This window comes from Suricata suricatta, chromosome 1, assembly GCF_006229205.1.
Source record: "Suricata suricatta isolate VVHF042 chromosome 1, meerkat_22Aug2017_6uvM2_HiC, whole genome shotgun sequence".
Taxonomy (NCBI): Eukaryota; Metazoa; Chordata; class Mammalia; order Carnivora; family Herpestidae; genus Suricata; species Suricata suricatta.
This window is the reverse complement of record NC_043700.1, coordinates 35,471,427-35,483,403: the sequence shown is the minus strand read 5'-3', so window position 1 is coordinate 35,483,403 and position 11,977 is coordinate 35,471,427. Positions and strand designations below refer to the sequence as shown.

Genomic DNA, 11,977 nt, shown 5'->3' with positions numbered 1-11,977 from the left:
GCTTTCCAGAGCCTGTCTGACACAGGCAGACACCCCACTGCTACATTTCTCTCTGTCCTCAGGAAAATTCACCAGTTGGGGGAAAAATAAGGCCAGAAAATTGTTGCTATGGGCTCTGTTTTGTGGAAGTTAAAATGCTGGAGCAAGAATCTGATTGCTTGATAGCTCCATCTCTCTCCCTTTCTCTCCCCCCCTTACCCCCACCCCTTCTCGAGAGCTCTCTTTCTCCTCCCCACCCCCACCCCCCCACTTTTTCTACTCTCCCTTCCTCCCTCCACTGGACTCCCAGTCCTGCCTCCCCCCACCCCCACCCCGGGCCCGGGGAGAGCCTTACAGGTTGTCAATGAAACATGGAATTATTTCCTTTGATGGCTTAGATAATAGTAGGAGCCAAAGCAATGAGTGAGGTCGGCTGAAACCAATGCAGTCCTGCCCGGGACTGGAGAGCCAATCGCAGGAGCAGAGGGCGGGGCGTCGGCGCCAGCAGATAATTGCTAAGTGCATCGCTAGCACAGTTGGGCCGAGCTGCCGAAAGGTCTGGTCGCAGAGAAGGGAACGCGTAATCCTCAGCGTGCTCCATCCCGGCAGCATCCTTCCACGGCTTGGCAGGGCAGCGAGCCTCTGGCCACCAGCCCCTCTGCTCCGCGGAAAAGGTACTCCTGCCTGCGTCCCGGGGGGTGCGGCTCCTGCTCGCCCCTTCTCAGTGGCTGGCAGTTTAGCATATGTAGAGGGATTGCAGAAAGAAGAGAAAAGTTTAGGCGAGGAAACGTGACAGATATAGGAAATCACCATCTTTTGTTGGGATGAAAACAAGCTGACAATTTGGAAAACTTCTGCGCTGTGTAGAACTGGCTTTGTTTACTACTCAATTAGCTGCACTCAGGTCTGTGGAAATGGGTCTGGTCTTGGGCTAGGGTGACTGCACGGTTGGGGTGTAAATTAAGGTTTGCTGGGTGAAGGGAATCGGACCCCTGGATGTGCCGCTTCCTGGCAGACCCATCGTTGGAAGGCTGATACTGAGAAACATGACTGGTTGGTTGGGTTTTCTGCCGTAGGGTCTGCCGCCTCTCCATTACCTTGACCTGCCTTCCTCCAACTACATGACCTTCAACTTGAGTCCTTCCTCAAACTTCTGTCTCCTTTCCCCCCTCCTGCCCCTTTCCCACTCTGTCTCAGTTCCTTTTGTTTGGTGGAAAAAGAAATTTCCTGGGGGTGTGGGTGGCTGTCCTGTTTGACCTGCGGGGCATCTGTGTGACACACAACTTGGTGGAAAACCAACGAAACAGTTCTCAGAGGAAAAGAAATAACTTAATTGATTAGCTCCAGAAAACTAGCAGACTTTCCAGGCGTGGTGTGTCCTGAAATAAAGGGGTTGGAGCTAAATTGTATCCCGTGTGAATGTTACACCCTTATCAGAGAAGGGCTGCCCAGCGCTAAGAATGGCAAGGGCTCTGGGAGGTGGAGGCTGGTGGGAGGGGCAGGCTTCTTGGGGCTGGCTCTGTTCAGGTGCGCAGGTACATCTGTGCCTCCAGAAGGTGCTGGAGCCACTATCTACACTGCTTCTGATCGTTGCTCTTCAAGCACAAAAGCTCCCCATGGTCAGCAGCTGGTTCAGCCTCGAAGCACCCTTGTGCATTCTAAATTGTGGGACCACAAGGGCCTCGCTTGCTCTGAGACCCACTTTTGCATCTGGGGATAACTCCTTTCTTGGAGCTTCTGCAAACAAGAGATGTTAGGTAGGTAGGCCTCCCCTAGGAAGCATGGACAGGTGATAAGCTTGGTCTTGAACTTCCTGCCTGCTTTGGCGCAGGCAGCTCCTATTTGAATGCCCTATAGCACTTCACCAGGTCTGTCCTCTGACCTCTTGGATGCTCTGGAGCAGCTGGTCCAGTCTGGCACTGATCTTACAAGTCCCTGGGGCTTTAGCGGGGGTCAGGTGCATTGCTTCACCCTGATTTCTTTCCTAGCCCTGAAGCTGGGAAGTTCAACTCGAAGTCCTGGGAAGGCTCCTCCACCAACCCCTTGTCCCTGGGACACCCTTGCTGCTGAGGTGCAGATGACAGTCACCCTTCTCTGGCTCCACAAATCACTTTCAGTGTTTAATTCTTCTTTTCTTTAACTGCCACAACAGGTCCCCCACCTCCGTTAGGCAGCTATTTCTGGTGACAGTTGTTATTGTGGAAGCTCTACTCACAATGGTTAAAAAAATAGCTGCCTTTTTTTTTTTTTTTTTTTTTGGTCAGGATACAGTCAGCTTTCTCTTCTGCACATGTTGTCTAACAGTAAACACAACAAACTTGCAGCCCTGCAAATTATGCCTTTATGTTTGGGAGCCTGGAGTGGACTCAGAGCTTTCATCTGCTGTTTGGGGCATATTCAGCCGCACACCTTCACCCCTGTGGTCTGTCTAGGGCACATGAGCTCCAGAGAGAGGAGAGAGGCAGCACCCAGCAGGTGGGGTGGGAGGGGAGTTTGAAAAGGGGGCACTTTGGTTTTCAAGAAGGCAGTCAAAGAACTAGAAAATGCTTTTGAGTTGAAGGGGTGCCTCAAACCAAAAACTGGTAGCAAAAATCCTGGTAGCAAAAATCGAGGGTCCTTTCAACTGATGCTGATCTGCTAGATTTCTATCATGTTAGAGGACATTCAAAGTAAGGCTTTTAAACCGGCTCCTGAATGGTGACTCATTCCGGGAGAGGAAAAAGGCAGGGTAGGGGGAGGGGGCAGAGAGAGCTTGGAAAGTGCAAGTGGGACACACTAGAGCACTTGCCTTCTCCCTCCTCCTCATTCCTCTTCCTTGTAGCTCCCCATTTGGAACAAAGATCATTAAAATAACAACTCTAGACTAAAAAAAGCGTAATAGGAGCTGAAGAATAATTGATGAAATGCAAAGCACCATCTCTGCAACTTCATCTTGGATGGGTCATGAAATCCAGGATCCAGCCGCACCGCTGTGATCCACTTTGGAGAATTCAGTCTCTGGTGTTAGGCTGATTAGTGCCTTGTGAAGCCTGGTGCAGGTTTGTGTGCGAAGGCACTGATTGGTGCTCAGAAAATTAAATTTGTTACTCATCGTTTCATCAAACATGGTAGCTCTAGCCAGAATCCTGGGGAAGCACCATCTACAGATCTAGCATTTTCTCTTCTCCCCAATTGGGCAACTAGGTTTTCTCTCTTTTAACTACTGTGCTAGGCGGCCGCTGTCTCTCTGTGCCTTTGCAAGCCCTGGGTGACTTACCTGGCAAGTCTAAGTTCCTTCCTTGCTTTTCTGTTCCTCTTTCCTGTCCTCTCTTTTTATCATAAACATATCAGTAAATAATCTCTTTGCCAACCTACTTTGATCTCATCATTTTGTGCCAATTTTGCGGTTAAAGAAACCTGTCCCCTGAAACCCTGAAAAAAGGATTGAAAACATATGAAAATTTGTATCAGAGAAGAGCCTTTTAGTCTATTTGAAAATTTGATTTTTGCCATTTTGGGGAAATCAAATAAGCATGTTTATTTTGTTAGGTGTTTTTGTAGGGTGCCGTTGAAGTGCCTTCTTTTTTCTTGGGTGGATGTGTGAACTCCCTGATTACCTGGGGTGGGGTGTGTGTCTGGAGGTTTGAAATAGTCTGAACTATCCCCCGAAGGTGAGGAGATTGGAGCATGATGCTTCTGTTTATTTATCATGGGGTGAAGGCTGTTTGGAAACCTGGGCTCTGAACAGTACTCACCACACACGTTTTTTTTCCCCCGTCATTCTTCACTTCAGAAGATTTCATAGCCCAAATGATTAGTAAGTAGTTCATCTGACTTACTTTTCCTTATGCACATGTCCCTTTCCACCTCCCCATTCCGGAGCTATTGCACACTGAACAGTCTTACTTAATCTGATACATGCCTCTCTCTCTTCCTTCCCTTCTGATTCTTCCTTCCTGTCACTTAAGGGCACCCTAGAGGTTGAGATTTAATTTTAGACACCCTGCTCACCTCACTTCTGGAACAGTTAACCAGGGGAAGTCAAGAGTTCTGGGATGCACATGGAGTCGCCCTTCGGGAGCAGTGAGGCAGTCCTTCACCACATTCAGTTCCACGCTCTGGTAAGGGCGCCTGTGGTGGTGCAGCCACCCAGTGGGGGGCAAGTGGGGCAGATGCACCGTTAGATGCATAGGGATTCCACCAGGCATGACCCTCGCTCTCCCCTGGGGCTCGCCCACCCTCAGTCCCCGTGCTTTGCACTGACCTTGGACACATTAGCCAGCAGTGAAACGTGCCTGTCATTCTCCCAATTTCTTTGTTCTTATTCTCTTCTCACCCCTAAATTTCTCTATCAAGAGTTAGAAAGGATTGAATCTACCTATTCATACTAAGGTGTAAATATTTCCAAGTAGTGCCACTTCCAGAGGTATCTGAGTTCTAAATGGAAATCCAAGCTGTATATAGTGGAGTTGCAGACATCTGCCTTGGAATTTGGAAGATGGAGTTTGGATAGGGAGTGCCTGGGCAGCTGTGAGCCTTTGCCTGTCAGTGAGGGCTGGTCCTTCTCTTACCCTGTCAAGGACATGCTATAGCCACTCAGGGCACCGTACTGGTAATATTTAGGGTCTAGCACCTGGAGCTTGAACCGACTTGACCTTGGGCACTGCACTTACTTGTCCTCTCTGACCTCAGTTTCCTCATATATAAAGCCAGGGACTGGACTACATCCTCATTGATTCTTTTCTGCTCTGACCTTCTCTCTGGATTTTGCCACTGGAGTCCTATATCCAGCGGAGGATGTTGTGGCCCCAGAAGGACGTGGAGCTCACAGAGCATCCTCCAGTGTGGGCCACAGTGTTCAGTGAGGCTTCCAGAGCTAGAATCCATAGACTCAGGTCGGAGGGATGGTGGATGCAATGCCATGAAAAAAACAGGCTGAGGGTGATGTAATAACTGATTTTGGTTTAGGAGGGGATGTTATATGGAGGATGGCGACCAGCTGTTCTCCATCTCCAGTAGGATTGAACGAGAGAAAATAGACAGAAATTGCAGCAGATGGACTTAGATTAGGTATGAGGAAGAATTTTCCGTCAGCAAGAGTTGTTAAAAAGGGAAGGTTGTGGAGCCTCCGTGATGATCTTTAGGAAATGGATAAGCAGAAGATTCAGCTGGAGGAGGAGGCGGAGCGCTGTGAGGGCCGGATGGAGGGGCCCGTCTGGTCCAGGGATCCTGGCCCTTTCCCCAGGAAGGCCCTTTTTGGTTTCTCAGAAACCTTACCTTTGCTCTGGGGATATCAGCGTGGCTGAGACAGCAGCGCCCGCTGGCCTGCTGGCCCTCCAGGTGCTGCCTTGACCGGCAGATCCTGTCTACTGCTTGAGGCCCTCTTTTCAAGTCTAATCTTTTATTTCCAGATGTGGCAAATGAGGCCCAGAGAGGACGTGGGCCTCGGTGTCCTCCTCACACACTGACCCATGGCAGAGCCAGAACCAGGATCAGGATCCTCTGTACCCCAAGTCAGTGTTATTTGCTTTATGGCTCATTCCCCCCCTTCCCTTTCTTCCAAATTGAATAGACCATTTCCTTTTCCTGGGCTCCTAATTTTTCTCTAAGCAAATGGTGGAGACAGGAGCACCTGCAGTTAAGCAGTGTTTATTGAGTGCTTGTTACTAGCATGACGTACCCAACTCCATGTTCCCTGATTTATACAGCAAACTCTTCAGCTCAGTTGGTGATTTGGCGGCACTGCCGCAAGGCCAGGGCTGGAGAAATGCCTGCCAGAAAGTGCAGCAGAAAAGAGGGGATGGGGGTGCAGTGGGAGGACCAGGAGGAGTTATATAAAAACAATTATTTAATCTGAATCTTACAGAGGTGAGAAACTTTAGATGGCTAGTTCAAGCTCCTCGTTGGATAAATGAAACCAGACGCCCAGAGCAGGCATAAGATCTGGATAAGACCCTTATATCACCAGTTACCTTTATAAGACGAAACAGAATCTGGAATTTTATTCAGATTGTCATTTCTGAGAGAAGCTTCTACAAGATGGGGCTGCAATTCCACATTCCTTCCAGCCAGACTTGATTTGTTCCTGGGCAGATACATCTCTTGGGCGTGCTCGGAGCTCCTTCAGGGAGGCCCAGGGCTGAGCACACAGCAGCGAGGGGGTGGGTGGTCTCAAAAGGCCCAGAGGCAGGTTCCCCCTGGCGTCAGGGGAGAAACAGGGTGCTGCTGTCCCACCAGCAGCCTCCAGATGAAAACGGAGAGCCTCATGCTCTTGAGAATCAGGCAAAGAGGGTGTGAGGGCTTTGCCTTGCAGTGGTTTGAACTATGTAGAAAGCAAGATGAATTGGTGAAGTGAGCACCACAAAATAAATTTATAATTAAGAAGTGCATATGTGTAAGTCGCTGAGTAAGAGGAAGGAAACACGGAGGTCTACGCTGGGCCAGCTAGGCACTGCCAGGGGGTGTTCAGGGCACGTCTCTGTGCTAACAAGGGCATCCTGATCGCTTTGGCCAGCACTCAGGAAGGAGATAGGTGTGATCCTTGTCCTGTGGGAACTTGCCTGGGAAGACCATCAGCCCCTGAGGCAGCCTAGCAGGAGCCAAAGGGGAAGAGAGCACAGTGGGTGACAGGGGCCAGGCTGCCTAGGTTGTGAGACAGCCCTGCCAGGTGGAGAGAGCTGGAGGAGCTGAAGGAGAGGTGGGGGGTGGTGGATGGTGGTGGGGTGGTGAGGGTGAGTATCACAAGAAATGCCAGAAAGCCAAGGGATGCCAGAGCCTGTCTTCAGAAGGTGAAAGAGCCTATGACCATAGAGAGAACCTGGAGAGATTCATCAGAAGAGTGGGCTAACCCAGGGTGGCCTTGTCTCAATCCCGCTGTCATTGTCCCTTTCCATTCAGAACGACATGCAGCTGACTTCACACTTCTGCCTCAACATTGGTCCCATGGACTGCACTAGGACACAGCAAGGTGTGGTGGGCGTGATGGTAGTATGTCCTGGATGCAGGGTACACATGGTTGTCTATACTTGGCGTGGTCAGAGGAGGCCTCCTGGGGAGAGGAACACCTGAGAAATAAATAGGATCCCACCAGGTGGATGGAGAGGTGAGAAAGAGGGCAACCACATTTGCAAGACTCAAAACCAGAAACAGCACAGTGTGTCAGAGCCCTATGAGTAATACTTGGGTGTTGCTGCATCTTGAGCACATGAGGTTTGTTTTTGGGGGTGCCGGAGAGAGAGGGGGTGGAAGTGTACTCAGGTAGGGAAGGACCAGCTGGCCTGACTGAGGAGCAGAAGGGTTTAGGCAGGGAAAGGCAGTCACATTTGCATTTAGGACAAAGGAGTTGTGGAATGGAGGGTGTGGGTGAGGTTTGAGAGAGAGGCGAGGCTGGGCTAGAGAGGCTGGTCCTGAAGTCATTTGCTGCGTCCAGGACCTGAAGGAAGATGGTGGCAATGGAAGAAGAGAAGGGGACAGCATCAAAGGGTGATATTTAAATTTCTTGTTATACTTGATCAGGCAAAAATGAAGAGGAATTTTTCACCCCTTGGAGGAGACACTGACAGGTGACAAGGAAGTAGTAGTCATGGGTAGATGACAGACAGAGCAGTGCTCCGCACTGAAGACAGGATGGGAGCAAACAGGTTTCAACAATAGGAAAAGGATATATGTAAGCTAGACGTAAACATTAATGCCTTAATGGAGGGACAAGGTCAGCAAAGACGGCTATGGATTAATTCTCTTCTCTATCGAGTATTCAAAAATCAGTCTGTCCCCTGATAGAAAAGTGAGCAAGGGTATAAATAGGTAGCTCAAACAAAGAGAAAAGAAACAAATGTCCAGAAAAAGCCGCATAAGTGTCCAACCTCCCAAGTAACTAAAATATTACATTAAAAACAAGGTATCATTATCCACCTACCAGATGAGCAAAAATGAAAATGAAAGCCCCGTGTTGTTGAGATGCCGGGAAGTGGACATTTGCAGACATAGCTGGTGGGAAAATCATTTGCAAACACGAGAGTCTTGTCTCAAAAAGATACCCTTTAAACCAGTAAGCAGTTGGTCTTCTAGGAATTTATCCTACGGAAATAATCAGAGCTGTGCAAAATAATTCTAATCAAGGATATTCCTTTCAGCATTATTCATTATAACAAAACATTGTATGAGGGGATTAATTAAATCTAATACGGCTCATCCATAAAATGGAAATCAAGGAAGCCATTAAAGTTACATTGAATAATATATAAGGATATGGGAAAATGCTAATAATATATATCAAGTAAATAAAGGTTTAAAAGTAAATAGGATATAAATGAAATTTTGTAAAAAAAAATTCATACAGTCATGAGAAATAGAATGGGATACAATATATCAAAGTAATAACAGTAAATATCTCTGGATTTTAGGGAACACCTGATTTTTTTATTAAACTCTTCTGTGTTTTCCAAATTCCTTAGAATAAATACATCAGACAAACATGCTTTTGAAATCAGTTACTCAAACCACAAATGTTCTGGCAGGGACTATACATGTTGCAATGTGTCAGGCATTGTGTTTCCAACTAAAAGTCATAACATGGGCTGCCTGGGTGGTTCAGTCACTAAGCATCTGACTTTTGCTCAGATCATGATCTCAAGGTTTGTGAACTCTAGCCCCACATCCAGTTCTCTGCTGTCAGCATGGAGCCCCTTGGGATCCTCTGTCCCCTTCTCTCTCTGTCCCTCCCCCACCCACCCCCCCTCTCAGAAGTAAATAAACATTAAAAAAAAAAAGTCATGCCAGCCAGGTGTCCTCCATCCTTTGGTGAGATCAGATAAATGCACGTGCTACCCACATGCTACCCTGTGAAAAGTCTGCTTCACATTTTGAGGGTGCAGGGTCTCTGTGCAGGGGATGGTGCCCACGGGCAGCCGCAACCTTGCCCCTTCTTCCTCTCCTCCTCCCCCTTCCACACACACCCCCAGCCTGTCCCTTACAGTGGTCAGACCTAGCTTATCCCACAGTGGCTGTGTTTACATGCACCTCCAGATGTCTTAGGTGGACAAGTTGAGGCTCGAAGAGGCTATGACTTGGTCAGGGTAGGACATCTGAGTGGCAGAGCTAGGCGGCAGGGAGCCTGGGTGTCAGAGTCCGTGCACCCTTTCTCCAGTGGGCTCTCTTCTGGGTTATTGAGGACAGCTGGCAGATTTCCAGCGGGAAGGTGTGGAGACGCCCTCCCCTCCTTCCCAGAGCCATGGCTGGTGCTTAATTCACTTATTAATTAAGATTGAGCGAAAGCACCGACAACTATCACACTTGGAGGAGTGACGCTGGGTGCGGAGGTCTCTCAGGCAGCGCCCTCGCCGTTCTGCTCCCTGACTTTGCGCCGTTTGCTGCTGGTTTTCCAGAGCGCCTTTGCTTGCCGAGCTGCTTTTCTTTGTTGCATAAACTCTGGGCAGCCAGAGAGTCCGCTCTCCTCGGAAGTCGCAGCAGGCTGGCCCCGCGGTGTGAGTCCAGGCTGCACCGGGAGCTCCCAGGCCATTTCCCTCCGCAGGGCCCGGGGCGGCTCCCAGGGGCTCGTCCTTGGGGCTTTCATAGGCTTAACTGGGAAAAGGGGAGAGGCCTGCTGGAAGGCAGGGCTGGGAGAGGAGCGGTGTGGCCCGGCTGATTTGCTGCTCTATTTATTTTGATAATAATGCAAGTTTGTATGGTGTACTGTATTAGCAAGCCTTGAAGGTGGAGGGGTCAGGCGTCTTCATCCTCATTGTGCACAGGGGGAAATTGATACTTGGAAAGGTAAAGCCAGCCACTTGCCCCAGTTTGGGCAGTAGGCAAAAGAGCCGGTGTGGAAGGAGCCTGCAAACACCACCCTGCTTCTTAAGGGACAGGGGCTTCTTGCTGGCCTGCATGTCCTGGGTGCAGTGTTGGGCATTGGGGGGTGGAGGACACAGCACTCCGTGTGCCCTGACGGATACTTAAGTTGATGGTAGAACACACGTGAGGTGACTTCCAAAACACGGGTGCACTTAGCTGAGTCCTACCTGAGGCCCAGTCCAGGAGGTGCCAAGAGAAGTGGGATGCCCAGAGAAGTGAGAGAACGTGTGTGGTCCCCAAAGTCTGGTGGAGGCAGAGGGGCCTGCGCCCTGAAGGATGAGGACAATTTGGACAGAAGGAGGGACATTTTTGGTGTGAGTGGCCTCTGGAGCCAAGGGCGCACCTGCGATGTTGGGGGCTGCTGAGCAGTCATGTGGCTCAGTCAGGGGGTGACTGGGAGAGTGCCTTGGTGTCCCTCATCCCAGGCTTTGCTTTATTTTTGGAAATCCCTCCTGTGTAATAATCTGGGTGCAATGCCACTGGCCAGGAGGAGGAAATGAGTCGGGGTTCTCATGCAGATTCCCTCCTTCTTGCTGCCTCTCTTGGTTTTGCTCCTGCTGAAAATAAAATTTCCCTGTAGGGTTCTGGGAAGACAGGAAGCGGCCTCGGGATGGTTCCTATTCTGCCAGGCCTCCCCTGCCTGCCTGGAACTTCGGGTTTCCAGGATGGAAGAAGAGGAAGGAAAAGTTACAAGCCAACAGGGGAAGCAAGAAAAAGGGAGCAGGGTTGGGGAGTAGGTGGGAAACTCAGGAGGGGCGTTTGGAAGTGAGAGGGCATTCCTAGCACACTGAAAAGCAGAAGCATTACCGCTGTCTAAATTGTAGAATTTTAAATGTGATGAGACACAACTAAGACAGGAAAAAGAGTCTGAGACTATCCTTGATTTTCAAGGAGACAGATAGCAAACAAATAAGTCAATATGTAAGAAGGCTGATATGTGGAAGGAGGGGGGAATGAAGCAGAGCAAAGGATAGAGAGTGTGTGGAGAGGGTGTGTTCAGGAGGGTCTTGGTAATAAAGTAACACTAGAGCAGAGACCCAGGGTGGTGGAGAGTGACCCATGTGGATATTTGGGAGAAGGGTGGTCCATGCCAGGAGAGGCTGAAGCTGGAGACGCTTGTGGTGTCAGATGTAGGTCATCTCATTTTACAGAGGTGAGGCCAAGGTGAGCTTCATCAAACCCCTGGAAAGTTTTGAGCAAAGGAGTAACATAGTGTAGGATTTCAAGGGATCCCTCTGGCTGTCTGGTACATGCCCTGAGATCACACTACAGAAGAGCCACGTGGAGGCAATCATCCTGGCCAGAGCCGGTGGTGGCTTGGGTTAGTGTAGCAGTGGGGAGTGAGGAACATTCAGATTCTGGGTATATTTTGAAGGTGGTACCAGCTGGATCTCCTGATGAGCTGAATGTAGGGTTGAGAGAAGGAGGGTTCAAAGATGACTTCAAAGGCTTTTGTCATGAGATGGAAAAGTCTGTGGAAGAAACACATTGGGGGAACCAGGAGGTGAGATGTTTGTGTTAGGGAGACATTAGATATCTAAACGAAATGCCCGCTAGTCAGTTGGGTTATGCATCTGGAGTTCAGAGAAGAAGTTTATGCCAAAGAAAAATCTTGGAAGTTGTCATTGTATTGATAATATTTAAAATATGGGACCAGAGGAGATAATCTGAAGAGTGAGTGCAAATAGGAGGTATAAAGACTGAATTCTGGGAATCCCAATATTTATAGACCTACAGTAGGACTTGGCAAACTTTTTGTCGAAGAGCCAGATAGGATTTTAACCTTTGCTGGCCATGTGGTCTTTGCTGCAACTAGTCCCCTTTGCCTTTGTAGATGAAAGCAGCCACAGACAACATATAAATGAATTAGGGTGGCTGTGTTCAGTGAAACTTTATTTACAGAATCAGGCAACTGGCCCGCAAGCCATGTTTGCTGACCTTGGTTCCAGGACATGAAGACAAACCACCAGATGAGACAGAGAAGGAGCAACCTATGAGATAATGTTGTCTCAGAAATAAAGCATTTTCAAGGAGGGAGTGACCAGCTGGATCACAGATTACTGGTGTGTGAAGTAGGTGAGGACTGAGACTCGAACATGAGCATGGAGGCCATCGGTGCACTAATGGTGCGCAACGGGAGGGCCCCATCGTAGCCAGTCGGTGGAGAGGT

The 11,977-nt window shown here is 49.2% G+C and overlaps 1 protein-coding gene across 1 annotated transcript in view; it reads left to right on the top strand.

The window, feature by feature from the left end:
• The first annotated feature begins 564 nt into the window (after positions 1 to 564).
• The window catches only part of ZMAT4 (zinc finger matrin-type 4), a 339,027-nt gene continuing 327,614 nt past the window's right edge, over positions 565 to 11,977 (top strand). Inside the window, exon 1 of the mRNA XM_029939109.1 lies at positions 565 to 653. The gene's annotated coding sequence lies outside the window, so the exon portion shown is untranslated. The remainder of the gene's footprint in view (positions 654 to 11,977) is intronic.